Source organism: Vulpes vulpes, chromosome 2, assembly GCF_048418805.1.
Source record: "Vulpes vulpes isolate BD-2025 chromosome 2, VulVul3, whole genome shotgun sequence".
Lineage (NCBI taxonomy): Eukaryota > Metazoa > Chordata > Mammalia > Carnivora > Canidae > Vulpes > Vulpes vulpes.
This window is the reverse complement of record NC_132781.1, coordinates 85915040-85940364: the sequence shown is the minus strand read 5'-3', so window position 1 is coordinate 85940364 and position 25325 is coordinate 85915040. Positions and strand designations below refer to the sequence as shown.

The 25325-nt window shown below is 47.8% G+C and overlaps 1 protein-coding gene across 45 annotated transcripts in view; it reads left to right on the top strand.

Annotated features, from left to right (window-relative positions):
* LIMCH1 (LIM and calponin homology domains 1) overlaps window positions 1-25325 on the top strand; it is a 300514-nt gene that overhangs the window by 154899 nt on the left and 120290 nt on the right. For 5 of the 45 annotated variants that reach the window (XM_072749149.1, XM_072749144.1, XM_025986056.2 and 2 more), the window contains exon 1: window positions 989-1119. The exons of 37 other annotated variants lie outside the window; for them this stretch is intronic. The gene's annotated coding sequence lies outside the window, so the exon portion shown is untranslated. Of the gene's footprint in view, window positions 1-988; window positions 1120-6203; window positions 6314-25325 lie in introns of those variants that run through there. 3 more of the 45 variants (XM_072749141.1, XM_072749140.1, XM_072749129.1) reach the window with 1 other exon arrangement.

Sequence of the window (25325 nt, the reverse complement as noted above, 5' to 3'; positions counted from 1 at the left end):
CCAAATAGAGCACGATACACAGAAACTACAAAAACAGGCAAAGCAGCACAGGAGTTATTAACAAATACTGGATGTCAGCCTAACATTTGATGTATGGGCCTCAATAAACGGCCCTATAGCAGGGAGCCCGTTGGCCCATCAATCGAACAAACTTTTATAAATGATGAATTGGTTGTAAACACTGTGTTTTACGGCATTTGAAAACTCCAAAACAGTAAATCCATACACGTGAGGTTTCCGCTCACACATTTCAAGATCCCCGTTTTTAGAATCTGCACAAAGACAGTTCATGTCCTTTAGGGAGGTTTCATAAAAAAAAAACAACAGGTGGGAAATGGGTTCTGCAGTAGCACGAACAGTCATCACCATAAATACTCGGGCCTCGGAACGCTACCAGCGGAGGGCTGTAAACACATCAATCACCGGCCGCGCAGAAATTCCGTTCTCAGCTGTCATCTCAGTTTCAGCCGCAAAGATTAAACGCCTGCATTTGAATTCAAAGCACCGCACGGATAGGATCCACGGAGTGAGTTCACCGGCTTCCTTATCTGTCAGACGGGGTTGGTGAATCTCGCCCGAGCTTTGCGGGACTGCTGCGCCGACGTCTGTGTGACACGCGTCCCTGAGGTGGCGGGTGGCACGCCTGGGTTTCCGGCGTCTGTGCTTATGGCTGAGGCTCGTGGCTATCACGATGCTTTTAGGGTTTCAGAAACAGACTCAGAGAGGCAGGGCCTGCCTGGGGTGGTGCAGCTCCTGTGTGCCAGGGCCAGGCCGCGGCCTCCTGCCCGGGGTCCTGCGGGCGCCCGCCCAGTGGCCAAGTGCCCCGCGGAGCTGGCGCTGGAGCATCTCCACCTCCTGGGGAGTCTGTTCCCGTCCTCCCATCCTCCGAGGGAGCGGAATTCTCCGCCTCCCTCCCCCACTAGGTGTGGCAATCACGCTCCCTTCCAGTAAGTTCCCTTTCCCTGCATCAGCACTTGGGCCGCTGCAGCCTGCCGGGCACAGCTGGCCAGGCGGCGGGGAGAGGGGGCGGGAGGGCACGGCCGGCTGCGTGCAGTCGCCGGGGAGCCGGACACATGCCCGGGCCACGTCCCCGCGCGGGCAGGCGGGAGGACCCCAGGGGTAAGTCGGAGCCCCAGGGACTCAGGATTATGGGGTCGGTCGGGGGTGCGGGGGGAGGAAAGGCGCTCGTTCGTGACCACTCGGTTAAAAAAAAAAAGTTCCTTTTGATACAGTCAGTGGAGCAGCTGCGGCAGCAGCAGGGCTCCGTCCCCCCAGCTCTCCGTGTGCCCGGCTCTCCTCCTGCCTGGCGCTTTGCAGGAAGGCTTTTTTTTTTTTTTTTAATGTTCTAAGGAAAGCACTGTTTTATCTTTGGGGAGGGGCTGTGGAGGACGCACAGACACTGAGTTCAGTCCTAAGAAAAGAGGGTTTTTTTCAAGAGTTTTGTGAACTCGCGAGTCTGCTGCACCTGAGAGCCTGCCCCCGGCGCCCGGCATGCGTGACCGCGTGTGGGCAGCGCTCCCCGGGGCCCCCAGGCGTGCTCTTTCTCTGTCACCTGCACCTTTGCTTTCTAAAAATTTCTGTTTCTTGAAATGGGAGAGGGGGAAGGACCGAGAAAAGAGGGGGCGGGTGTTTAAGGGGGCAGGTTGGGTCCAGGGGCCGCCCCCACCCGGCCCACCTGCCACCTGTGGCTCAGGGCCATGGGGTCACCACAGCAGCTGGCTGTATGACCCGATGACAGCGGGTCAGGCCTGCGTGGCCGCCGCCGCCTGGGGCCCCGGAGAAGACGCTTCCCCCACCAGGGTCGTGAGGCCGCGGCGAGAAGCTCGCAGCGACAGCCGGCGAGTCCCTGCGGCCCAAGGATTCCTCCTGCAGGGCTGGAAAGTCTATTTTTATCACTTCTCTTCAGCCAGTTCCCCGTCTGTTCCGTGGCTGAGCGGCGGCGCCTCTCCTGGGGGGCCCGCGGCCTGGGGGGGGGGGACGGCCTGCCCCGTTGGCCCCCACGTGTGCAGGCTGGGCCCAGCGGCTCGCTCGGAGGCCTGCCCGGGGCCGGGGGTGGGGGGTCGGGCCTCCTGCCTTGCAGGGCAGGTGCGTGCGGGGCAGTGTGAGCTGCAAGGTCGGCGCCCCTTCACCCCTCTGCCCCCCGCTTGCCTTTTGGACCCCAAAGCAGGACGTGGAGAGGCTGCCAAGGGGTCCGAGACACCCGTGTCCGTGCCCGTGGTCGTGCTCGCACGTCTGTGCCGCCCCGGCTGCGGCCCAGGGCCGCCTGCTCCGTCTTGCTGGAGCTCGAGTTGCGGGGAGAGGACTGTTTCCGGGGGGCCTTTGAAGGCTAGAGAGCGAGGAAAGAGGGATTGTTCCTGAATTTCCTGGTCCAGCGGACTCGGCATGCTCGGCGTCGGAGTGATGAGGCAAACGGGACAGGAAAGCAACAGGAGCACTGACTGTGACCCACCAACAGCCCTCCTGGCCGTTGGGGGTGTTCTCGGTGTCTAGCATACAGTAGGTGCTCAGTAAAGGCTTTAAGGATCGGGATGGCCAGGCCCAGCTGTTTCCCGGGGGGCCGCGGACACGGTCAGGTGCGCAGCCTCGCGGCATCTTGGGTTTGCAGCCCAGCCGGGGGCTCTTTGGCAGGTTCGTGACATCATTTGAGGCCTCTGTCTGCTTGTCTGCGAAATGGGAGCAATACAATCACTCCCTTGTATGCTCCTCCTGAATCAGGTGAGTTAATAGGTAAAGAGCCTAGAGTTGTTCCTGGGATGTGGCTCCAGGTATGAAGAGGAGGAAAAGCTGGAGAAGGAGGCGGAGGGGAAAGAGGGTTGGTTATTGGGACGAATTTGGGGACCTCTGGGGTTTTGGCCCTCCCTTTGGGTTCAGCAATTAATTCCCTTAAGCCACGATTTTGGTGATTTACAAATCGGCCTCTGTTTGGTACAGAAAATAACTTGAGAATAGAAGAACAGAGTTTAAGGGGGAAAAGAGATTACTTCTAAGCTATGGACAAGTGGCTGTTGAGCTTCCGCCGTGTGCCAGGTACTGACCTCAGCGTTGGCTGCCCCGCGTTGAAACAAGCCCGGTTGTGGGGCCGGGCCAAGCTGCGGGGCGTGGAGGCCTCAAGGGCTCAGGGGGCTCAGCGGCTGCGCTCCATGGCCCCGTCACCATGGGTGAGGCGTTGGTGGGCAGGGGGACCCGATGGCCTGTGGCGTCGGGAGCGAGGATGGTCGTCTGTGCCGCAGTGAGGAACACGGGCGGGGAGTGAGGGACTGAGAGCACATGGTAGAGACACCCTCCCAGCGAGGCCCGGGTTCCCCCCTGCGTGACCCTGAAGGTGGGGGTGGCGGGGGTCCTCCTGCCCTTGCGGCCCCTGGGCCCTCACGTCTCCTGGAACACGTGAGCAGCTTGTCTCCGTAGGCCTCGCCAGGCCGCAGGTCGGTCTCTTGCTCTAACTTGGAGAAGCGCCCTTTGCCTTGCGGCTTTGGGGAACCCCAGTGGCGTCTGTCCCGGGCCCCATAACCGCGGCGGTGTGTCCCGGCCCCATAACCACTCGCTGCCTTGGCCAGATCCGATGCTGCGCGACCGCTTTGTCCCCAGGGGCCCCTGGTGTGCACGGGTGGGATGGCCCAGGAGCTTCGCCGGGCTCTCCCCCTGCGCCCGCCTTGCTCCCCGCGCTCCGTTTCTCCCACAGCGGCCGCATCGAGCAGGGGACACGCTCCGCAGGGCTCTGCTTGGGCCTCTGGGCTTGGTTCCGTGGGGGCGGCGGTGTCCACGGGGGCTCTGCGGGCAGTGCTGGCGAGCGAGGCTTCTTAGCAGAGGACATGGCTGCAGTGTCCCGGAGGTCCCCCGTCCCCCCTGAGCCGACCCCAGCACCGACGACGTGGGACATCCCGGGCTGGGGACGGCCCACAGAGAATGCTCCACCCCAGGGGGGCGGGGGCTCCGCTGCCTCAGTTTCCCTTTCCCCCTCTGCAGGTCCTAGGATCCCCACCCGGCCCTGAGTCCGCTGCAGCCTTTTCTCAGATGCTCACATTGCGTCTTCCTCCTTTCTGCTTGAATTCTCACTCCCAGAATAACTAACCAGCCTCGGCAGTGGCCAACGTATTGATTTTATCCAGATCTACTGTTGCTGCATTTTGCTTTTAGAAACATGGAGAAGCCTAGGAAATTCTCAGATATACACAGATCTCTCTTGTCTCTCTCTCTCTCTATATATATATATCTATTTCCAGAAGCTGACCTATTTTCCCCATTTCTCTCTTGTTCCTTTCCTGTAAAACAAATACTCGTAAAGTTCCTTGCCACATGGATGTTTCCGTTGTCTCCAGAAATCCATCTGTTTTGCTTATATGCATGAACTCCAATACAGGGGACAGAAGGACAAAAAAAAAAAAAAAAATCATAAAATCTTAATGGAGTCTCACACGACTGCTGAAGAATTAATCCGTTTTGAGGTCGGCAAAGCCGACCACCAAATATGACGCTCCAGGGATCAGCTGAGATTCAAGAAATAATTAGCGGTCTTATCTTTGGCGCCATTGATATATTTTTTGGTGCATGACATGTTGAGCTGATGAAAGCTAAAAGCTGTCGCATGCGAGGGAGAAAGGAGCCTGTGGAACTGGGTCCAAGGGACGCAAGTGTTAATTCTGCTGGATCCAGCCCTTCCTTCCCCAGTGAAGGAGCATTTGTTCCTAAGACGCCTGACGTCCTTCAAGCACAAAATGTCTAACCAGGCTAAAGATATTTAGATTTTTACTAGAATATACCTGCTATATATTTTCATGTATTTTATTTATTTATTTATTTATTTATTTATTTATTTATTTATTTTCACGTATTTTAATAGAAATATTTTAACTTATGTTTAAAGATTTAGATAGGGGATCCCTGGGTGGCTCAGCGGTTTAGCACCGCCTTCGGCCCAGGGCGTAACCAGGATCCAGTTCCGCATCGGGCTCCCTGCATGGAGCCTGCTTCTCCCTCTGCCTGTGTCTCTGCCTCCTTCTCTCTCTTTCTTTATGTCTATCATGAATAAATAAATAAAATCTTTAAATAAATAAATAAATAAATAAATATTTAAATATAAAAACCGTAGAACACACGGAATAGGTTTAGTATGACATTAGGGACGTTTCTGAGGTACCGCATTGACCGACTGTGCCTTGCCCCTAAGACAACTTGGATTTTAAAAAGTTGGACTTTTCATGAAATCCATTCAAACGAAACAGCACAGCAGGTTTGATGGATGACGGTTAACCTTTGGGTCCGTCGGACCCAGATGGGAGCTTCCCGCCTTCCCTTTGCGCACAGGGCTCGAGGCCAGCACAGCGTCCAGGAGGCTGCGGGGCGTCCTTGTCATCATTCTGTCTGCATTACGGGCAGGATTAGCGGGACAGCAGATGAAGGGATGCTGTCACCATCTCATGTTCCCACCCATGTCTGCGTCTGCCCCCGCAGGCCCCAGAGCCCCAGAGGAGTGCCTGGCTCCGGGGGCCCCATGTCTTGGCCAGCTTTCTGATGAAAACACAAAGGCATCTCTGTGTCGTGCTTTTATGGAGCGCATATGGTGTGTATTTATTTTGTGATAGGTTTTTATCACTTGGTAGGAAGATGTTCCTGTGTCTGAAGTCCGCGATCACTCTCCCCATCCTTTCACAGATCCTGGTGGTTTCCTCAACATGGGTGACAAAGTTAGGGGGCATGCCGTGGGAACACTTCCTCTCTAGACGATTATTTCTATCTTCGTGTCTGAAATTCAGCCCTTGTGGCCGCAGACGTGCTTTCTGGGCGCAGATAGCGTGGTGGACTCTGGGTCTTGTGTCTCCCACTCCCCCCGCTCAGCCCCAAGCCATGATTACGCTGGATGCTCTCTGTGTTATGCTTTGGCTGCTAACGGGCCAGCCGAAAGATAAACTGCTCTTAAATAAACCTATGACCCTTTTGAAAACAAATAGAGCTGTTGAGTTTAAGAAAAAAAAAGAAAAGAAAAGAAAAGAAAGAGTTTAAGAACATAGTGTGACTCCTTGAAAGATCGTCAACATTCTTGAACCCTTTGACTGAAAATGGATTTTCTTCCGTGTGTGTGTGTGTGTGTGTGTGTGTGTATACTTGAAATTTATTAAAAAAAAAAAAAAAAAAAGGACCTCAGAACCTCAGTAGCAAGATATCTGGAGCCTTTTGTGTTCTTAACCTTGCAGTGTTTTTCTTGGCAGGACTTGAAGAAGACTTGGCTGCCGTCTGTTTTCTGCTCCTGTTGAGGGGAGCGGCTGGAGGAGGAGACGGGGGTGGCAGGGACAAGCCTGCAGAGGAGCACGAGCTGCAGGTGCCACCGGAGCCAGATGCTTTCCTACTTATTCTGTTGCCTTTGCCCTGCTCCCCAAGGCTGGGTCTTTCTTCCCTTGTTATGTTTCCTTGTGGGTCTCCACCGCCGTGGGGCTGGAGTCCGCCCGGGACCACACACACCCTCCGTAGCCACCAGTTTCCTCTGTGGACCCAAGACCTGCCTATGCCACTGGGGTGGCTGCACGTCCTTAGGAGCCGCATTGCTGGGTGCTGAGACAGCTGGCTGGAAGCGCATGGGCCTTGCCGCCGTGGGTTTAGCTCTCTGTGGGACTCCCCACATGGCCTGACTCACCCCTTGGGTTTTTGGTCTAAACCCCGGCTGCCAGGTAACAAGGATGCAGTAATCTGAACTTGTCTGTCTTCCCTCTTCTGTCTTGTTTCCATCCTGAGAACAGCTGCTCCCAGCTGGCCCAGGCCTGCGGGGACGTTGGCATCGTGACACAGGATGCTCTACTCCTCTGTGCAGCCTCAGGGTTAGCACCAGTCTAGGGGTGGGGAACCAGGTTTGGTTCATCATCCCAAGTCGTAGCACGTCGTGTGTTGCAATGCTGGGAGCGACTCAGAGGTATTTTTAGCCAGATGAAATATTTTGATGCATATCCGTCACCTGAAATTTTTCCCAGATCTGCTATTTGTACCTTCTTAGCAACTTCACAAAGGGGTATTGTATTTGAGTCGGAAGAGAAAAATATTTTTATTTCCTGCCCTTGAGGTTGAGTGGAATTGATAAAAAGCATCAAGGCTCTTTGAGTTCTGGATCTACCCCCCCACACACACACATACACACAAAAACATTATGTAAGAAAGAACTTGAGTGGCTTTTTTTTTTTCCTGTTTGTCAGTATAAGGAGGGGAGTCACCGCATAACGTGGTAGGCGGATCCTTGGCAGGAACGGAAAACAGAGAGCTTTGCTAGGAAAATCATAGCAGGAGCGATTGGACGGCTCTGCCAGCCAAGTCACAGCGACCTTGACTGATGGCTTCCAGTTTTCCCTCCGCGGGTTGATTCAAAGGCTCATCGACTCGTGTGTATTCCCGGACGCTGAGTCCTATAAAATGGTTATTTGACCAACAGATGAGTGAGTGATAGTGTCTTTTGGTTGATCAGAAAATGTCCATGAAAGAAGTCACAGGTTTGCCTTTTCAAAAAGTGAAGTAAACACAGAGCTTATGTACTTACGGGGTTGGAAGACGGGGTGATGCGCTTGGTTGGGACTATCCATTTCATCTCATAACTTACTTGGCATTTTAATTCTGGGAGCCACGGTTTCGGTGGCCCAGCTGTTCTGTTGGTTAAATTTGCCAGCATGAAGTACTAACCACGGACTTTACAAAAAAATAAATCATCCCTGCTTGGCCTACCTGCTTATTCATTCACCAAGACTTTCCAGACTTTGCCAGTAGATCTGTAAACAGACGTCTGGTGACATTGTTGTCGATGCGTAGAAGCCCACCTCCTCTGCAGAGTAGAAGGAAACCCTTGCTTTTCTCTACTTTTTTTTTTTCGTTTTTTAATAAAAACGTTTTTTAATAAAAACGAAAAAAAATTTTAAAAAAATTAAAATAATAAAAATGATCCCAGGAGACATTGTCTGTGTTGTTCTGTTACGATCGTGTGTCCATGGAATGAGACCCAGCTGTTGATTGTCTTTATTTCTTACCTTTCTCCAAGCTTAGGTCCCTTTTAACACCCTTCATTCAATTTCTTTGCTCTGGGCTCTTTCGGGCACTTTCTCACAGCCTTTCCTTGCCCGGTTTCACGTTCCACTGGCACAGCACTCCGGACAATCAACAGGTTGCTTCCTATCACAGCGCTTAAACAATAGTGAGCTTTGGTGCAGTTGGAGCAAAACTCGTTCTCCAGGGTCGACTCCGTTCTTCCTCAACTCAGCCCCATGTTCTGTTAGCCACAGAAAGGCCAAGTGTTTCCGCCCACCCCACCCCATGGCATTCCTCTGGATCGTCACCGTAGGTGTACCTCTCTGTCAAGGTGGGTCTTTAATACAGAGATAGAGCTTTGCAAATGGACTTTTTCTTCGTCCTTCTTCCTAGTATTATCATCATTTATTTTATTTTTTAATTTTATTTTTTAAATTTTATTTAAGTATATTTGCCATGTAATGTTGTATTAGTTTCAGGTGGACAATGTAATGATGCATGACGTGTGTATATTATGAGTCAGCACCGCAATAATCCTGGTTACCTACCATCTGTTATCACACAGAGTTTATAGTATTTTTTTTTCCCGGGATGGGAAATTTTAAGATCTGCCCCCTTAGCAACTTCCAAATATGCAATAGAGCATCGTTAGCAGTAGTCACCATGCTGTCCATTGTATCTCTGGGACTTATTTATCTTATAACTGGAAGATTAGATCTTTTGATTCCCTTCACCCATCTTGCCCACTCCCCACCCCTGCCTCTGACAACCACCAATCTTGTTGTTATTACTTTTAAAAGATTTATTTATTTATTTTAGAGATATGGGGTGGGGGCCGAAGGGGAGAGAAAGAGAGAGAGTCTTGAGCAGACTCAGTGTGGTGCATAGAGCCTGATACACGGCTGATCTCACAACCTTGAGATCAGGACCTGAGCTGAAACCAGGAGTTGGACACTTACCGACTAAGCCACCCAGGTGCCCCCAATCCGATTATTCTTAAAGATGTTAACTGCAGAGGCCCAGATTTATCTCCTGGGTTAACTTCTTCCTGGGTAGGTGACCTTAGGCCAGTTATTTAATCTTCTTCTAATAAACCTCAGCATTCTCATCTTTAAAATGAGGCACAACCCTAGTGCCAACCTCTTAAGACTATTGTAAGGGGTCAGTGAGCTAATGTAGGTAAAACTAGCACGTTTACCTGGTGCGTAATACGTGCTCTAAAAAGGTCGTGATGATATTGGTGCTGAAACAGGTGGTCGTCACTCCCATCCTTCCTGAAACCTCTATTTTCTCATCTGTAAGATGGCATAGTAATAGTGCCTAACCCACTGATTGGTGAGGAATAAAGATACATGGGTCGACGTAGTGTGTTGTCTGGCATCGTACGCGCTCTCCGTCGTGGTGGAGACTCTCGCGCTGATGTAGATTCATGATCCTTCTCCTGTTTGTCTCTACTCTTACTTTAGTTTCAGGGCCTCATGGATCAGCTCATGGCTCAAAGTGTCAGCTGTAGGCAGAGTGACTTAGAGCAAGGCACCAGCTCTTCCTGTTCCGATGACTCATTGTAAAATGACAGTGTTGAACTCAGTGCCCCAACGCGTCTCTTCCTCCTAAGTATTTTAACAATGATCATTCCATCAGTCAACGCAGTTTTGAAAATAACCTCTTAATGAGAAACTCATCCAAAAGAACTTCTTTGCCCTCTGCCACCAAAGACCTTACTAAATTAGTCTCCTTTAGCTCTTAGCAAATTTTCTCTTATTTTAAAAAATCGGGCTGTTTTGTTTGTATCAGTTGGCCCTATCCAGACGTGTAGCCGATCTGTCTAGATTTTCCAAAGCCATTGTTACTTCTCATGCTTATATTTTTAATCTATAAACTCTTGGCCAGTTCTACCAAAAATTAAAACCTGATGCCTTTGCGATATATCCGTTTTGAGGAACAGTATTCAATTTTGTCTGTTTGCCAATGGCTGCTCTCGCATTGTTCTACCCCCCAAATCCCCAGCCAGTTTTTTCTCTTTGGAGAATAGACATGAGAAGCTGGTTTCCATTACGATCTCATCACCCTTGAGGTAGGAAGACTAAGTATGCAGTATGGTTTGAGTCCAAGAACATTGAACTGGAATCCCAAAGACCTGGGTTGCAGTCCAGGCCCGGCCCCCAGGGCTGTGAGGCTATGGATAGTACACGTACTGTTGGCTTTATCCTCACTTTTCCCATCTGTCAAATGAAAGGACAGAATGATCCCTTAGATTTATCTACCTGTGAAGCCTATCCCTATCCCTTCCCATTTTTATCTTGCGCTCTTTTGTTTCCTGTGGCTTGTTTTTATTTTTATTGCAATCGAGGCATAGTTGACACACAGTATTCTATCAGGTATATAACACAGTGATTCCTGATTTGCTTATATTACAAATGATCTCCACGGGATCATGCAGTAAGTCCAGTTAACATCTGTCACCATGCTTAGTTACAGAATTTTGTTCAAAAAAAAAAAAAAAGAAGAATTTTTTTCTTACAATGAGAACTTTTACAATTCACTTTCTTAGCAACCTTTTTGCTTAGAGAGGGAGAGGGGGAGGGGAGGAGCAGAGGGAGAGAGAGAATCTTAAGCAGGCTCCACACCCGGGATGGAGCCCAATACGAGGCTCAATCTCACAACCCTGAGATCAGGACCTAAGCCAAAAATCAAGAGTCGGATGCTTAACCAACTGAGCCACCACCCAGGTGCCCCTTAGCAACTTTCAAATATGCAATATGATATTATTAACTATAGTCTCCATGCTGTATATTACATCCCATATAACTGGGAGTTTGTACCTTTTGACTCCCTTTACCCATTTTGTTCACCCCTACCTCTGGCAACCACCAATCTGTTCTCTCTCTATGAGCTTCGTTGGTTGTTTATTTTTAATTTCACACATAAGGGAGATCATAGGGTTTTTATCTCGCTCTCTGGCTTATTTCACTTAACATAACGTCCTTGAAGTCCACCCATGTGATCAAAAATGGCAAGATTTTATTCTTTTTAATGGCTGAATAATATTCCAATAGATGGATCGATCTCATGATTTCTTTATCCCTTCGTCTGTCAGCGGACACTTAGGCTGCTTCCATATCATGTCCATTATAAATAATGATGCAGTGAACATGGGTGTGCATGTATCTTTTCAAAGTTAATATTTTTGTTTTCTTTGGATAAATACCCAGAAGTGGAATTGGTACTACTGGATCATGTGGTAGTTCTAGTCTTAATTTTTGAAGACCCTCCATGCTGTTGCCCATAGTGGCTTCCTCAGTTTATATTTTGACCAACAGTGCATAAGCGTTCCCTTCATTCTACATCTATGCCAACCCTTGTGATTTTTTGTCCTTTTTTTTTTTTTGTTCTTTTGATAATGGCCCTTCTAACTAGTGTGAGGCAACATCTCATCATGGTTTTGGTTTGCATTTCCCTGATGATCAGTGATGTTGAGCATCTTTTCCATACTGTCAATTTTTACTACCAGTTATTTAGTACCTATAAATGCCAGACATTATTCTAATAAGTTAACATTAATTGAGTGCTCGTTGTATGCTAAACCACTTTACATGTATTATTTACTCCCCATAGTAACCCAACAAGGTAGATGCAACTAGTATCCTCCTTTCATAGATGAGGAAACCAAGACAGAGGGATGCTAGGTATATGCTCAAGGTGAATAAAGGAGCCAGTGAATGAGTGATGGCGCTGGAATTTGAATCCAGAGTCTGACGCCATACCCTTGCCCTTAATCATTTTGTTATACATCATTCCTTAAGCACTTCCCTTTTTCTCCTTTTCCTTCCTGCAACAACACTAGGAAGGATGTAATAGTGCCCTCGTTTTATAGATGAAGAAACTAAGCACGGGAAGGTCAAACGTTTGGCCATGGTAACCCAACGAGTGTTTGGGGGTTCAAACTCAAGCCTGGCTCTTACCCAGAACATTCCATGGCCTCAGTGGATTTCTCACTACTTTCACAGGTACCTTTGGGATTAGTGAAAAGCTAAGTGATGGCACATTTTCGTTTGGGTATTTTATTTTTTTTTAAGCATGTAAGACAAACTTTTATTTATTTTTAAATATTTTTTATTTTATTGAAAGAGACAGAGCGAGAGCATGGAGCAGTAGGGAGTGAGGGGGGTCAGATGGAAAAGGAGAAACAGACTCCCCGCTGAGCAGGATGCTTGACTTGGGCTCAATCCCAGGACCCCGGGATCATGATCTGAGCCGAAGGCAGATGCTTAACCAACTGAGCCACCTAGGGGCCCCAAGTAGAAGCTTTTAAGTGATAAGACTTTTTTAAGCACGTAAGAGACCAGATTTACTCAAAGAGCCGGGCATAAATCACCTTGTAGTCAACATATTATTTATTTGCAAAGAGATTCTTTTTATTTAGTAAGATGTTACAGTTGAATCTAATTCCTGTCTGATTTTCTTAGATTCCAAATAATGCTCTTTGAATTAATAAGACTTCATTGTGAGACCAAACTGCAGGAGACGACAGGTTTCACCCCCAACATCCTTAGTGGAGCTCTAATTATGTACGTCCTTAATTATTCACTCTGCCATTTAAAAAATCTATTTTCTGTTTACAGGAAGATGAGACCCAAAACTTGATACAGAATCCAATTAGTTAATTTTTATTGTAGGTCTGACAAGCAGTAGATGCTTAATTAATGCCTGCTGGCTGAATCAATAAGGAAAATTAATCTGATACCCTTACTTCATTTTACTCTCCAAGGCATTAAAAGAATGAGTCTTCTACTTTCTAAATGATTTGGAGTAAATGACTCCAGGCCATCCCATCTCCCCGTCTCCGGGTGCATCAAGTTGCAATCAATCACATACCACTTGGCCTGAAATTTTAACTTAGAGTTGACAGGAAGTGGGCAGGAGTTGTTATTTTACTTTTTGTTGTTTGTATAAATATTAAGTGTCATGGCAACAAAAAACTAACAGCCAGATGAAGAACAGAAACATATGGAGAAATGGAAGGCAATCTTGAAAAAGGATATTTGAAAGAAATGCTTCATTTGGGTTGTCTTGAAATAAATGTATTGCTAACATGGTTACATGGTTATTCCTGAGGAAATTCCTGAGGAAAAATAAAGATATTGAGGCAAAAATAAATAAATAAAAGCTTTGAGCATTTGAAAATATCAGTATAGCCAAAGGATAAATATTTTTATTTGATTTCTATAACTGAGGCACAGACTTGACTCTGAGTTTTCTGGCAGCCACAACACAAAGGAAAACGTGATTAATTATATGATTAATTATAAACGTCTTCACTTCCATGAGACATGGTCATATTAATTGATTTTGAGGGACAAGGCTATCCTTATTATCTAGGTCTCAAAGAATTTTGAAATTCAAAGAGTTTAAAGAAATTCCTTTTATAAATCTTTCTATAAGGGACTCTGATTCTAAAAACGCAGAATGAAAAAAACAACAAACAAACAAAAAATGCAGAATGTTTCTTTTACCTTTCTACCTCCATGATAGGAAATCGACACCGTTCATGGGAAGCAAATTTTAAAAATCATTGTCAGAAAATAAATTAATTAATTAATTAATAATAAAAAAAAATCATTGTCAGGGGAGTTGTACAGTTACATAAACATACAACTGGCCTATGGGGGGAAATGGTGTCTTTCATCCCTCAAACACTGTCCTAAGGGTTCATGAGTGTAGCTGAACTTTCATAATCATGGATACTAATAACAGCCTTACTTTATATTGTCAAGCTCACTAAAGGCCACAAAAATAAGCACCTGATAGGATGAGCACCAGGTGTTATGCTATATGTTGGCAAATTGAACTCCAATAAAAAAATAAATAAATAAGCGCCCGACCCTTAAAATTTTCTGAGGGTGTTGTGCGGGACAAGATAACTTGGGTGAGTTCTAACTTTTCCTTGTGCAGCTGTGTCGTAAAATTACAAGTTGCTCTTATCATATCAAAATGGTCACTCCTGAGCATCTTCCGGGGGCCGTCCTTTTTTTTTTTAATCCTTGGAATTATTATTATTATTATTATTATTATTATTTTAATAATAAATTTATTTTTATTGGTGTTCAATTTGTCAACACACAGAATAACACCCAGTGCTCATCCTATCAAGTGCCCCCCTCAGTGCCCGTCACCCATTCAGCCCAACCCCCCGCCCTCCTCCCCTTCCACCACCCCTAGTTCATTTCCCAGAGTTAAGAGTCTTCATGTTCTGTCTCCCTTTCTGATATTTCCTACCCATTTCTTCTCCCTTCCCTTCTATTCCCTTTCACAATTATTTATATTCCCCAAATGAATGAGAACATATAATGTTTGTCCTTCTCCGATTGACTTATTTCACTCAGCATCATACCCTCCAGTTCCATCCACGTCGAAGCAAATGGTGGGTATTTGTCATTTTAATGGCTGAGTCGTTTTTGCAAGCATTGGGCAGTGGGAAGACACAACTGTGAGATGTCATTAGAGTCCTCATGTAGACAAGGGGGCTGGAGCTTTGGCCCACGGGCCAGAACCAGCCTGCCGCCTTTTTTCATGGCCTACAAGCTAAGCGTGGCTTTTGTGTCTCTAAATGGCTAAAAATTAGAGACATAATAATTAAATTAATAATAAATTAATAAAATAAATTATTAGTAAATTATAAATTATATAATAAATACAATAAATAATTAATAATAAATTAATAAATTATTAATTAAATTAATAAATGAAATTAAAGAAGAATATTTGGGGACACATGAAAATTAGTTTTGATTTTAGTGTCTGTAAATAGAGTTGTCTCTGAATATGGCTGTCCTCATTCACTTACGTGCCGTCTATGGCTACACATGACCACAAAGCCTAAAATGTGTACCGTTAAAGAAAAATTTGCTGACTCGTGTCGCAGTGCGGAGAGCACTTTCCGTGCCTTCCTGTGCTATGCAGAGATCTGCACAAAGAAGAGCTATTTTCTCTGAGGGGCAGGGACCTCCCTAAGCCTGAGGGGCCTCTGTACACGGGGCTCATCTCCTATATCCTCAGGTACTGACCTTTAGAGCGTGACGTCTGCTAAGCCTGCATCAGGATCCATCTGAGAGGAAGAATGTTCCAGAAGGCTGGAATCATGAGCCCAAGGCCCGTTATATTTATAAACACTGTCCCCTCGCTCTTGAAGCCTTTCCTTACCGGCTCACGTTCTCCTGGAATCAGTACCTTTCCTTTGTTCCTTGCTTCTTGTCGTCCTGGGCTGCTTCTCACTAATCTATAAAAATGATAACCATGAATATTTTAAGAGTCTTGTGCCACCAAATATCCATTATGTCCCACTTCTACCTCCCCTGGACACTCAGCCTGTTACTTATTACTCCTGCTCCTTTCCTCGGGAACTTGGAAATTAGCTTTTATAAATATTTTTTCTGAATATTTTCTAAATATTTGGTTGGGTCTATGTGGCTTGTAGGCCCAATTTCGACCATTTGCCTTCTTGGATTCGGCGGGGCGGGCGGGGGGGGGGACTAGGGGCCAGCCTTGCCGTCTTCCATTCGTTTTTGGTTTAATAAATATCTCTAGAGTACCTACTCTGTGCTAGATCCTGTGCTATTGTCTGAATGCGTAGGATGGAAGAACAAAACGGATAAGGTTCCTTGAGCTAAGTGACCCGAGTCAGGCTCTCCGATATCAAGCCAGGCCTTTTGGCCAAGGTCAGGTGAAGCCAGGGCAGTGCAGGTCCAGCAGCTTCGACCAGCCTGTGATTGCTCACGGATCTGGGATGGTCAGCCTGGTATCTTCTGAGTTGGCCAGGCCCTCTCCGGTGCCAGGGGGGTGACCTGGTGTCAGCCGGGCTGGTAGGGCTGAACCAGGGCCGTCCACTTGTCTGTCTTGCTCTGGTTGGCCGCCCTGCTCATGTTCTCGTGCCTCCCAGTTCCTTCTACTGTTACCTCTGAGACTTAGTTCCTGGACTACTCCCCATCAGGTCAGAACGGTGCACCCAGACCTGGTTAGCTCTCCGCCAGGTGTCGTTGGACCCCCTAAAAATGCAAAGGAACCATTTTTTTATCCTTATCCTCTGGACACTTTTGCTCTGTTAAGTGTTAATTTGGGGTCAGATGGCATTAGCTTATTTAGCACATGAATTGCACAGTTGGCCCTCGTCTCATGTCGGGCTTGAGAAAAACAAAACCTCTCAGATCTCCTTCCATATATACGGCTGCCAACGCTCATTCATCCAGTTGGCTGCAATCTTTATCTAGTCCTTCAACTGTGTCAACTGGGTTTCCTAAAGGGTCTTTGAAATATGTATTAAAGGAGCTGGATTTGCTCACCCATTCAGTACATACTTGTCCGGGGCCTGGTAGGTGCTGGGCGCTCTTCGAGGGTCAAGGTATCGACGTCGCCCTTGCTCGTAGGGAATTTGTGCTGTAACTGCAGCAGGGTAGGCCGGATGCTGAAGACTCAGCAGTCAGGACTAAAAGGCGTTATCAACCCTGTAGTATCTTTTTTTTTTTTTTTTTTTTTTTTTTTTTTTTTTTTTTTGTGCTTTGGGAGCCTCTCTGTTCTATTCGAGCACTCCTGTAGTTGATTAAAATTCCAGTCATTGCCTTTTGATTGATAATTTGGTGAGATGTTGACACATCTGCTCGAACAAGGCATGAATAAGTCTGCGGATATGGAAACTGTTCACAAATTTCAAAAAAGCAGGTTTCTGTTGAACATTACGAGCTTGACCGACATCGCGCTCACAGCGATGTTGATCTAGCCGGAGTCTCCTACCGTTTTCGTGGAAAGTTCAGACGCCTTCTCCTGGATGGGCATAACGTGTGAGGGATCTTGGGCAAGGGAGCATGTGGTGAACACATAAGCCTATCTCCGAAAAGCTCCCCATGTCACTCAGAGCTTGGTATGTCCACGCGAGGGCCACTTGAGTGCGTCCTGATGGTCCTGGGCGCCCAGTTAGCAGCGCTGTCCGTCCCACGCGGAGCCTGGAGCTGACAGGTGAGCACCGTGGGGAAGCATTACCCCCCTTTGAGCGACCCAGCGTTCAGATACAGAACCAGCGTAGGCACACTTCTTCTTTCATCCATTCAGCAAATATCAAGAGCTCACCAAGCGCTGGACATGCACCAGTAGGCGACACCCGCAGGACTCCTGCCCTTGCAGAGCTGATGTTCTAATGGGACAAGAGGTTGTGATACAATAGGTGAGAAAACAGGAGAGCGTGTTTGGTGACCACGTTGGGAAGAACAGCTGTGGATTGTCCTGGTGGAGAACTGAAATGTCAGGGCCGGCCACCTTGAGAACATAGTATTTTGGTCCAGAATCTGACAAAAAGTCAAAAAGTGAGCCGTGCAGCCACCAGGAAGGATCACGGACAGGATCCAAGCCCTGGGTCCCACGTTTCCGCCGACCAAGAATCCTGGCCTCCGCTGCTCGGCACATCTGGCCAGGCCTTGGCTGCCTCACAGCCGTAGCCCGGAGGGAGGCTGTAGTGTCGATCCCCATCCGCAGCTGAGGAAACCGAGACTCAGATACATTCAGAAGTCTCGTCGGAAGCGTCAGTGGAGACGGGATTTGGATCCGTCCGGCTTCGAGCACGTGGGCCCCACCGCAGGCACAGGCCACATCCCCCGTCCCCGTCCTTTCCCGGCCGCCACCTGGCAGCCCTGGGGCGCGAGGGCTTTGTTCCTCCGGGAGACAGTGCCCCGGGGTGCGGGGTCTGGCCGGCCGTCCCCGCCCCCGGTGACCGTGCTAATGCCACCGGGCAGAGCGGACGCCTCCCCATACGATCTCAGGGCAAGCACGGCTCCTTCCTTGGTTCAAAATTCTTGAATTTCAGCCCACGTGTCCACAAACGTGTCTTTGCCGTGCACAATTATGATAAATATTTGGTTTACTAATACAGAAATTTAGGTTTGTTGAACATGCGCGGATTTCTGGGCTGCTTTGTTTGCTCTGTATCACCCAAAAAGTCCCCATCTTTGTAGCTAAAGAAAAGTAAATCTTTGGTCCAGTTTCGGAGGTTCCTGTGGCGGGACGGGCTTGCACGGCGAGGCTTTCACATTTTGGCTTTTAAACCCGGTCTTCTAAGAACAGTAGATTTGGGGCGCCCGGGGGCCCTGTCGGTGAAGCATCTGCCTTCGGCCCGGGTCCTGACCCCAGGGTCCTGGGATCAAGTCCCGCGTCGGGCTCCCTGCTCAGCGGGGCGTCTGCTTCTCCCTCTGCCCTGCCCCCAACTCTGCGCACATGCTCTCTTGCTCTCTCTCAAGTAAAAAAAAAATCTTTAAAACAATAAAATCACTTCTAAACAAATACGAATAAAAGATGTTTAAATAAAATACTCTTGTTACCGTTGCCATTAAAACGCGATAAGAATAAACGAGCCGAGCTCCGAACAGTCTTCTGGAAACCCCGTCCACTCCCTTTCTCTCTGGTTCAGATGTTCTTTGCAGCCCGTGTCTTGTCCTCCTTCCCCCAGTCCCATCTTGGTCCTGCTTTCTTCTAGAATCTTCCAGAACCTGGGCTCCACCGCTCTAGCCCATCTCTCTCCCCCCAGCTCCGCCCTCTGAGCCCAGCGACCCGCTCAGCCCCTTCTTACCCCTCCCTCCCCCTTCCCGAGCTGGGCTGCTTCCCCCGACTTCCATCTGCCTGCCGGCTTCTGCAGGGACAGACTTGCCCGTTTATGTCGATCGTTGTCTCAGCAGCTCCTCACATCTCCCACCACCGGGTCCAACCTACCCCCCGAGTCACTGGAGGTCACTAACTACCTCCCGTAGGATTGCTCTCGTTGATGCATCCCTACTGGAGGTCACGTCTCCGGCTTCCCTCCGTGGGCCTGTCGCTGCCTTGACGGTCCTGCTTACTCTCTTCGCCCCGCGCAGGTGAGTCAGGGACGCCCAGGCGTGCGTCGGCAGTCCCGTCCTCTCTCCAGGACGCTCTTCCCTCATTTCCCGTGTTCCTGGCAGTGCCTCAGTTTCATTCTGTGGGACACACGGTTCGTGTCACAAGCCGTTCCTATGTCACATGCCTCATTCCCCGTAACAACCGACTTCCCTTGACGGCAGCACCGTCTTTCCGGCCACCGTGCTTGAAGGCATCTCCAGGACTCCTTCCTACCCCCCGATGTCCAGTCCTCTCTCAGGCCCTCCCTCACGCGTCCGTCTCCTCCTTCCTCCGCCCACCGGCCTCTGTCGAAGCTCCGGTCCCATGGTGGGGATTAAGTTCCTTCCCGGCCCTTCCAGTACAGCACTGGAGGGCCCCAGGCCCTTTGCACTGCCTGCAAGGCTACGCAAGCCTGGCTAACTCACTTCACAGGATCACCAGGCCGCAGTAGGAGGCAGCCCCCTATTCGCCGTACAGGTCGGGGCCTCTGAGGCTCACGCACAGCTGACCAGGGCCGCCCTCCTCCTTGCCCCGGGCCCTAGTTTCTCTGTTCAGAGCTGCATTCCCCAGATGCTCCCCAATCTGTGGTCTCTCCTGGATTTGGGCACAGGATGCTTCCGACTCATCGCCCCCCCGGGCACCTGGGGCCCATGAGCAGACCAAGGGCTGAACGAGTCTGCAGAGGTTGCCAGGCTCTCCAGGCCCTGGGGCTGCAGCCAACCTACACGTGAAGGGGAAGCACAATGCTGCCCTCGCCCACGTTTAAACCCTTTGCAAATAACTCTCCCTTCCCACCTCTCTCCCTTTGGTTTAGAAATGCCATACTTAAGTTTAGTTTCACCCCTTGGCTATATATATATATATATATATATATATATATATATATTTATTTATTTATTTATTTATTATATAAATTATTATTATTTTTTTAACCATTTGACACTGGGAATTTCTTTTTTTTTTTAATTTTTTTTTAAATTTTTATTTATTTATGATAGTCACAGAGAGAGAGAGAGAGAGAGAGGTGCAGAGACACAGGCAAAGGGAGAAGCAGGCTCCACGCACCGGGAGCCTGATGTGGGATTCGATCCCGGGTCTCCAGGATCGCGCCCTGGGCCAAAGGCAGGCGCCAAACCGCTGCGCCACCCAGGGATCCCTGGGTAATATATATAAATTATAATAATATAATATATAATTATATATTTAATTATATATTAAATATATATATATTTTTAATATATAATATATAATATATATTATAATATATTATATAATATATATTTATATATATATTTATATATATATTATATAATATATATTTAATTATATATTTATTTATATAATATATATAAATTATTATATATATTATTTTATATAATATATTTTTATAATATATTATATACATTATAATATAATAAGTATATAAATATTTATATGAAATAATATATAAATAAACATATAAATAAATAAAATAAATATATAAATATTTATATAAATAATATATTTAAGTAAACATATATAAATAAATAAAATATACAAGTATGTATTTTAATAAAATATATTTTATTTTATTAAATAAATATTAAATATTTATTTATTTTATTTTATTTAAATATAAATATGTTTATTTATATTTATAAATATATAAATTATTTAAATTAAATTAAATTAATATATTTTAATTTAAATAAATTAAATTATTTAATTTAATTAATAAATATATTTTTTATTTTTATTTTTATTTTTTATTTTATTATTTTATTATTTTATTATTTTATTTTTATTTTTATTTTATTTTTATTTTTTTTGCCCCTAGCACCGCATGGATTTTTCTGTAGCTGTTAGGAAATCTAGATTCCAATTAACTTTGCCACTGATTGCTTTATAAATCTTGGTGAGTCAGGGCCTGTTCGTGAATGGCGATGAACGTCTTAAAGTTCTTTGAGTGGGGCGGCGCGTGAGCGGCATGCAGATAAACGAATTAGAATGTATGGTCTCCGCACTTGGCATGTGGGGTTTGGAGAAGGAGGCTGTAAATAAATATGGAGCTTTCGAGTCGTGTCGACGGTTTTCAAGGGGGAATTGGTGTGCTTTATCCTGTATGACAAACCAGTCCATAAAATGCTCTAAATCTCTCCTAATCTAAAATTCATATTCGTGGGCATTAAAATACGGTCCAAACACCGTGGAGGGGGAAAAAAAAAAGAAATGGATAGTTTTCAAAAATTCTACTGGCGCTGAATAACTGAACGACCAGGGATCTGATAAACAAGAGAACCAAAGGCAAAGCAAGATGAGAAAAGGACCCAAGCATGTATTCTTTGTACCTCCTAATTATACGGTGGAGAAATAGGAATGTCGCAAGGACACGCACGCCAGTAAACATTTGCCTGGAAACAGTATTTAATGATCCTCAGAAATCTCCCCGAAGACCTCTAAAAATCCTTCGGTCTGGAGGGAATTGGGGTGAGAAAACATCTTCTGTGCGTCTCGCCCTTATATGGGCAGCATCACGGTCGCCTGTGGGCTCGGGCTTCTGGGGGAGCCTGTGCGCGGCCTTGGGAGGTGTGCAGAACCTCACGCGGGTGCTGCGGGCCGGGGCCGGGCGGCCCCACAGACCTCGGCCGCGTCTCCACTGAGCCTGGTGGGTAACAAGCCGCTTCCTCACCTCTTAGCCAGAACTTTCCACAAGCTCTTTGCCTCCTTCCAACATGTACGGATTTTTTTATCCCACAAACAGGTTGAGCGGCGCGGGTGGATGGGGAGGTTCTCTCCCTTCGGCGTGGTCAGGGCGACTCCGGCTTTCCGAGGTGTTATTTGTAGCTCTCCTTAGTCCCCAGTAGCCTTCCAAGAAGTTGCAGAGAATGTCAATTAGCCAAGTTTCTATCCAAAAGTGAAAGGGAAAAAGGGGACATGTCAACAAGCCTGGCAGTAGGAGAACAGTCTTGGTGAGATGTTTAAATGAAAAGGGAGTGTTTTTTGACCCGTCGTGAAAATTAGCGTGGGACCAGTCATCCTGTCCCAAAAGAGATTAATTTAGGGACCGCTTCGTGGGTCAGCGGGTGAGCATCTGCCTCTGGCTCAGGCCTGGGATTGAGTCCTGCGTTGGGCTCCCTGCATGGAGCCTGCATCTCCCTCTGCCTGGGTCTCTGCCTCTCTCTGTGTGTGTCTCATGAATGAATCAGTAAATAAAATCTAAAAAAAAAAAAAAGAAATTAATTTAGACTTTAAATAAATTGTGCAGTCAGATAGCAAAATCTGCAGCTAACCCAAAGATTGTCCTCACCCCCATACACTGGGGAGCTTCCTACCCTTTCTGCCGCGGCCGTTGTTATTGGTGCAGGGACGTTTAAACGGTAAAGTCTAGGCTTTTTCTGGCGCTAAGGGTCCAGACAGCTTTTCCTTGGTATCAGAAGGGTATTTGACCGTCTGCACCAGGGAGAGAAGAGTGTGCCCCTGGGGCCACCACAGGACGTGGGCCTCTAGCTTTCCCTGTCGCCAGAACTGCTAGGCCTCGGATGGGAGGATCCTCGGGAGGCCTGGGAGTAAGACCCCACTGCAGTGCATGGTGAACACACGGCCCCCGGGTTGCAGCACGCTCCACTGTGTCAAACTGAACAGCAGCATTTCCGGTAAAGGTGGGCCTTTTCCTCTCCAAGTGGCAGGCCGGACAGGACGGCCTGTCCGCTCCAAACTGCGTGCTTCGCTGGGGAGCTTCTTACCTCGAGTCGTTGGAGGGTTACAGCACGAGCTACAGACTGTAGCCCTGAGTTCGAATCTCACTTGTGCCAGTCAACACCGCAACCCTCGGTGCCTGTGACCTCAGTGGTGATAGACTCAAGGGCGAGCACTCCGTCCCCTGCTGTCCATCCTGCTGCAGATGTTATTCCGTTCCAGGAAAGATCCGGGGCGTGGATAAGCAGAGCCCCGCCAAGAGCTGGGGAGGCAGACGTGCTGCCCACGACACTGCGGCAACGTGGTGTCCCCCGAAGAGCTTGTCAAAGGAGGAGAGTGCGTTTCAAATCCAAGGCACTTGGACCCTTGCAGATGGATTCTTGCATTTTCCCTGTAGGGAAGGGCAGAGTTAGGTCACTCATAGCGACAGATACAAAAAAGAGGGCAAATTTCTTTTCTTCCTGATTCTTTTTTTTAAAGATTTTATTTATTCATGAGAGACCCAGAGAGAGAGAGGCAGAGACCCAGGCAGAGGGAGAAACAGGCTCCATGCAGGGAGCCCGACGTGGGACTCGATCCCGGGTCCCCAGGATCACGCCCTGGGCTGAAGGCGGCACCAAACTGCTGAGCCACACGGGCTGCCCACGAACTGATGTTTTTACGACTCCCTCCCTCTCGTCCAGCGATCAGAAACTTCTCCATCAGGGGCCTCCTGCCACTTCCCTGGAGGTCACGGGGGCTGGACTTCTTAGCAGCCTCCCTGGCTCTGTGCTGGCGTGGGAGGACCCTTGGATCCATAGCTACCCTCTTCCCGCAGCTAGGTGACTTACCCAGGCCCTGGGACGAGCCAGTAGTGCGATGGCGGACGTTGTACTGGGTGCTCATTTGTAGGCCAAAAGCTCTCCTTAAGCATTTTGTGTCTTATTTCAATTACTTCTCCTAAGAAGCCCGAGAGGCGTCCACAATACTACCATCCCCACTGTATGAAGGGAGCAGAGAGCACAGAGACGTTTGAGCGGACTCCTCAAGTTGGTAGACCTGAGATTAGAACTCAGATGCCTGGTTCTAGAGGCTTCTCTCACCCATTTGCTCCACCAGCAGAACGGGGAAGAGGACTCAGATGAAGCTGTTTCCAATTTCCAACTTTCTGTAGAGAGGACTCCTGGGCCTTACATCAGCTCTGTTGCTCAAGGTCCTTATGGCGAAAGACAAAGGCCTGCTTTCCTGCAATTCGGGAACATTTATCCAGAAATGATTTATTGGGTACATAATATGGCGAAGGGTCTGTGCCGGGTTCTGGGGTGGAGGGGCGTGAAACTCAAAGAGAGAAATGATGCCAGCTTTGTCCTCAAAGAAGATTTGTTCTATTCCTGCAACTTCACAGCGGCTTCAATCATGTTAACATGACTGATCGCTTTGTATCATGGGCCCTGTTTAGTCTTTAGGAAATCTGGATTACTTGAAGGATAAATAATAGGTCCTGTTAAAGCAAATAAGAGAAGAGAATAATGTCTGAATAAAGAATCCCCAAATTAGGCTTCGGGTAGATGGTGGGAACAGCTTGACAGCGGTGTGTTGACAGCGCCTAAGAGCTTGAGCGAGTTTGCAATGATTTTTCTCTTCCGAGTTGTCACCGTCCCGTTCCAAGCGAGGATCAGCCATTGGAGCCAAGATTTCCTTGGTTTTTGCATTTGGGTTTTGTTGCTCTCCATCAGAGGTTGGCGTCTTTGCAAAGAAGGTCAGAAAAAAAAAAAAAAAGAAGGTCAGAAGTAACTTAACTTCCGGGGGGTTAGGGATTTAGCTGCTTCTGTCCCTTTTTTTCCAGCTTGGCATTCCTCGCTGATCCTAACAGTCCTGTGGTTTTCAGAATCTCCCATCTCATAGTAAAATCTATCATGTGGTTTTAATATCTTTCGCTAAAAAGAGTTCCGCTACGTCTGCCAAAATCCATGTATCCGCTCCCCTCGGTACGCTTGGAGTGGCACACGGGCACGTAGGTAAGTCTCCAAAGCACAGGTGAGTCATGTCGAGAAGGGGACACGCGGGTGTCCTGGCTCTCGTCTCGGGACATGGTGGTGACGTGCGTGGCGCACGCTTAAGACTCAGAGTGACCGCCCAGCTCTTCCTGTGCTGTCCTGGCGCTGGATCAGAGTGGGGGTCTCGTTCCTACTTGGGACCCCACAGTCTCACAACATCCCAGGCGATGACGGCAGCAACTATCGGCAACTGACATCTGGGGACATGTATTGTGTACCGGGCGTGGCACTGGGTTCTTGGGAGCTTCTTACAGGGTCTTGGAGGTTTCTTAATCCCCGTCAGTTACCATATACGTATTCTCATTCCTGTTTGGCAGATGAGGAAACCTGCCTGAAGTCGCAGAATTAGGGACACAGAGCTGGTGTTTGAACCAATGTCCACCTCGCTCCATCCCCTAACGGTTGAGCACCAGTGTAGAGTCCCCGGTGGGGAGGACAGCAAGGGCCGCACCATGTGGATGGAGCAACTGGGAGGCTTTGAGTGTGGGGAGGAGAAGCCAGAGGAAGACGTGAGGGAGCTGCACAGTGTTGAAGGGCATGTGGGGGGGCAGCCTGAGCATGACGCGGGGCGGGCAGTTCTGTGGATCAGAATCAGAACCAACGAGGAGAAACCACTGGGAACAGCGTGTTGGCGGGATATACGGGAGACTTTTATGTCACGTTCAGAGTTCTCCAAAAATGGACCGAAGTGCCTCAGAAATGGGTCACCGCCTCCTCAGTGAAGCTCTTCAG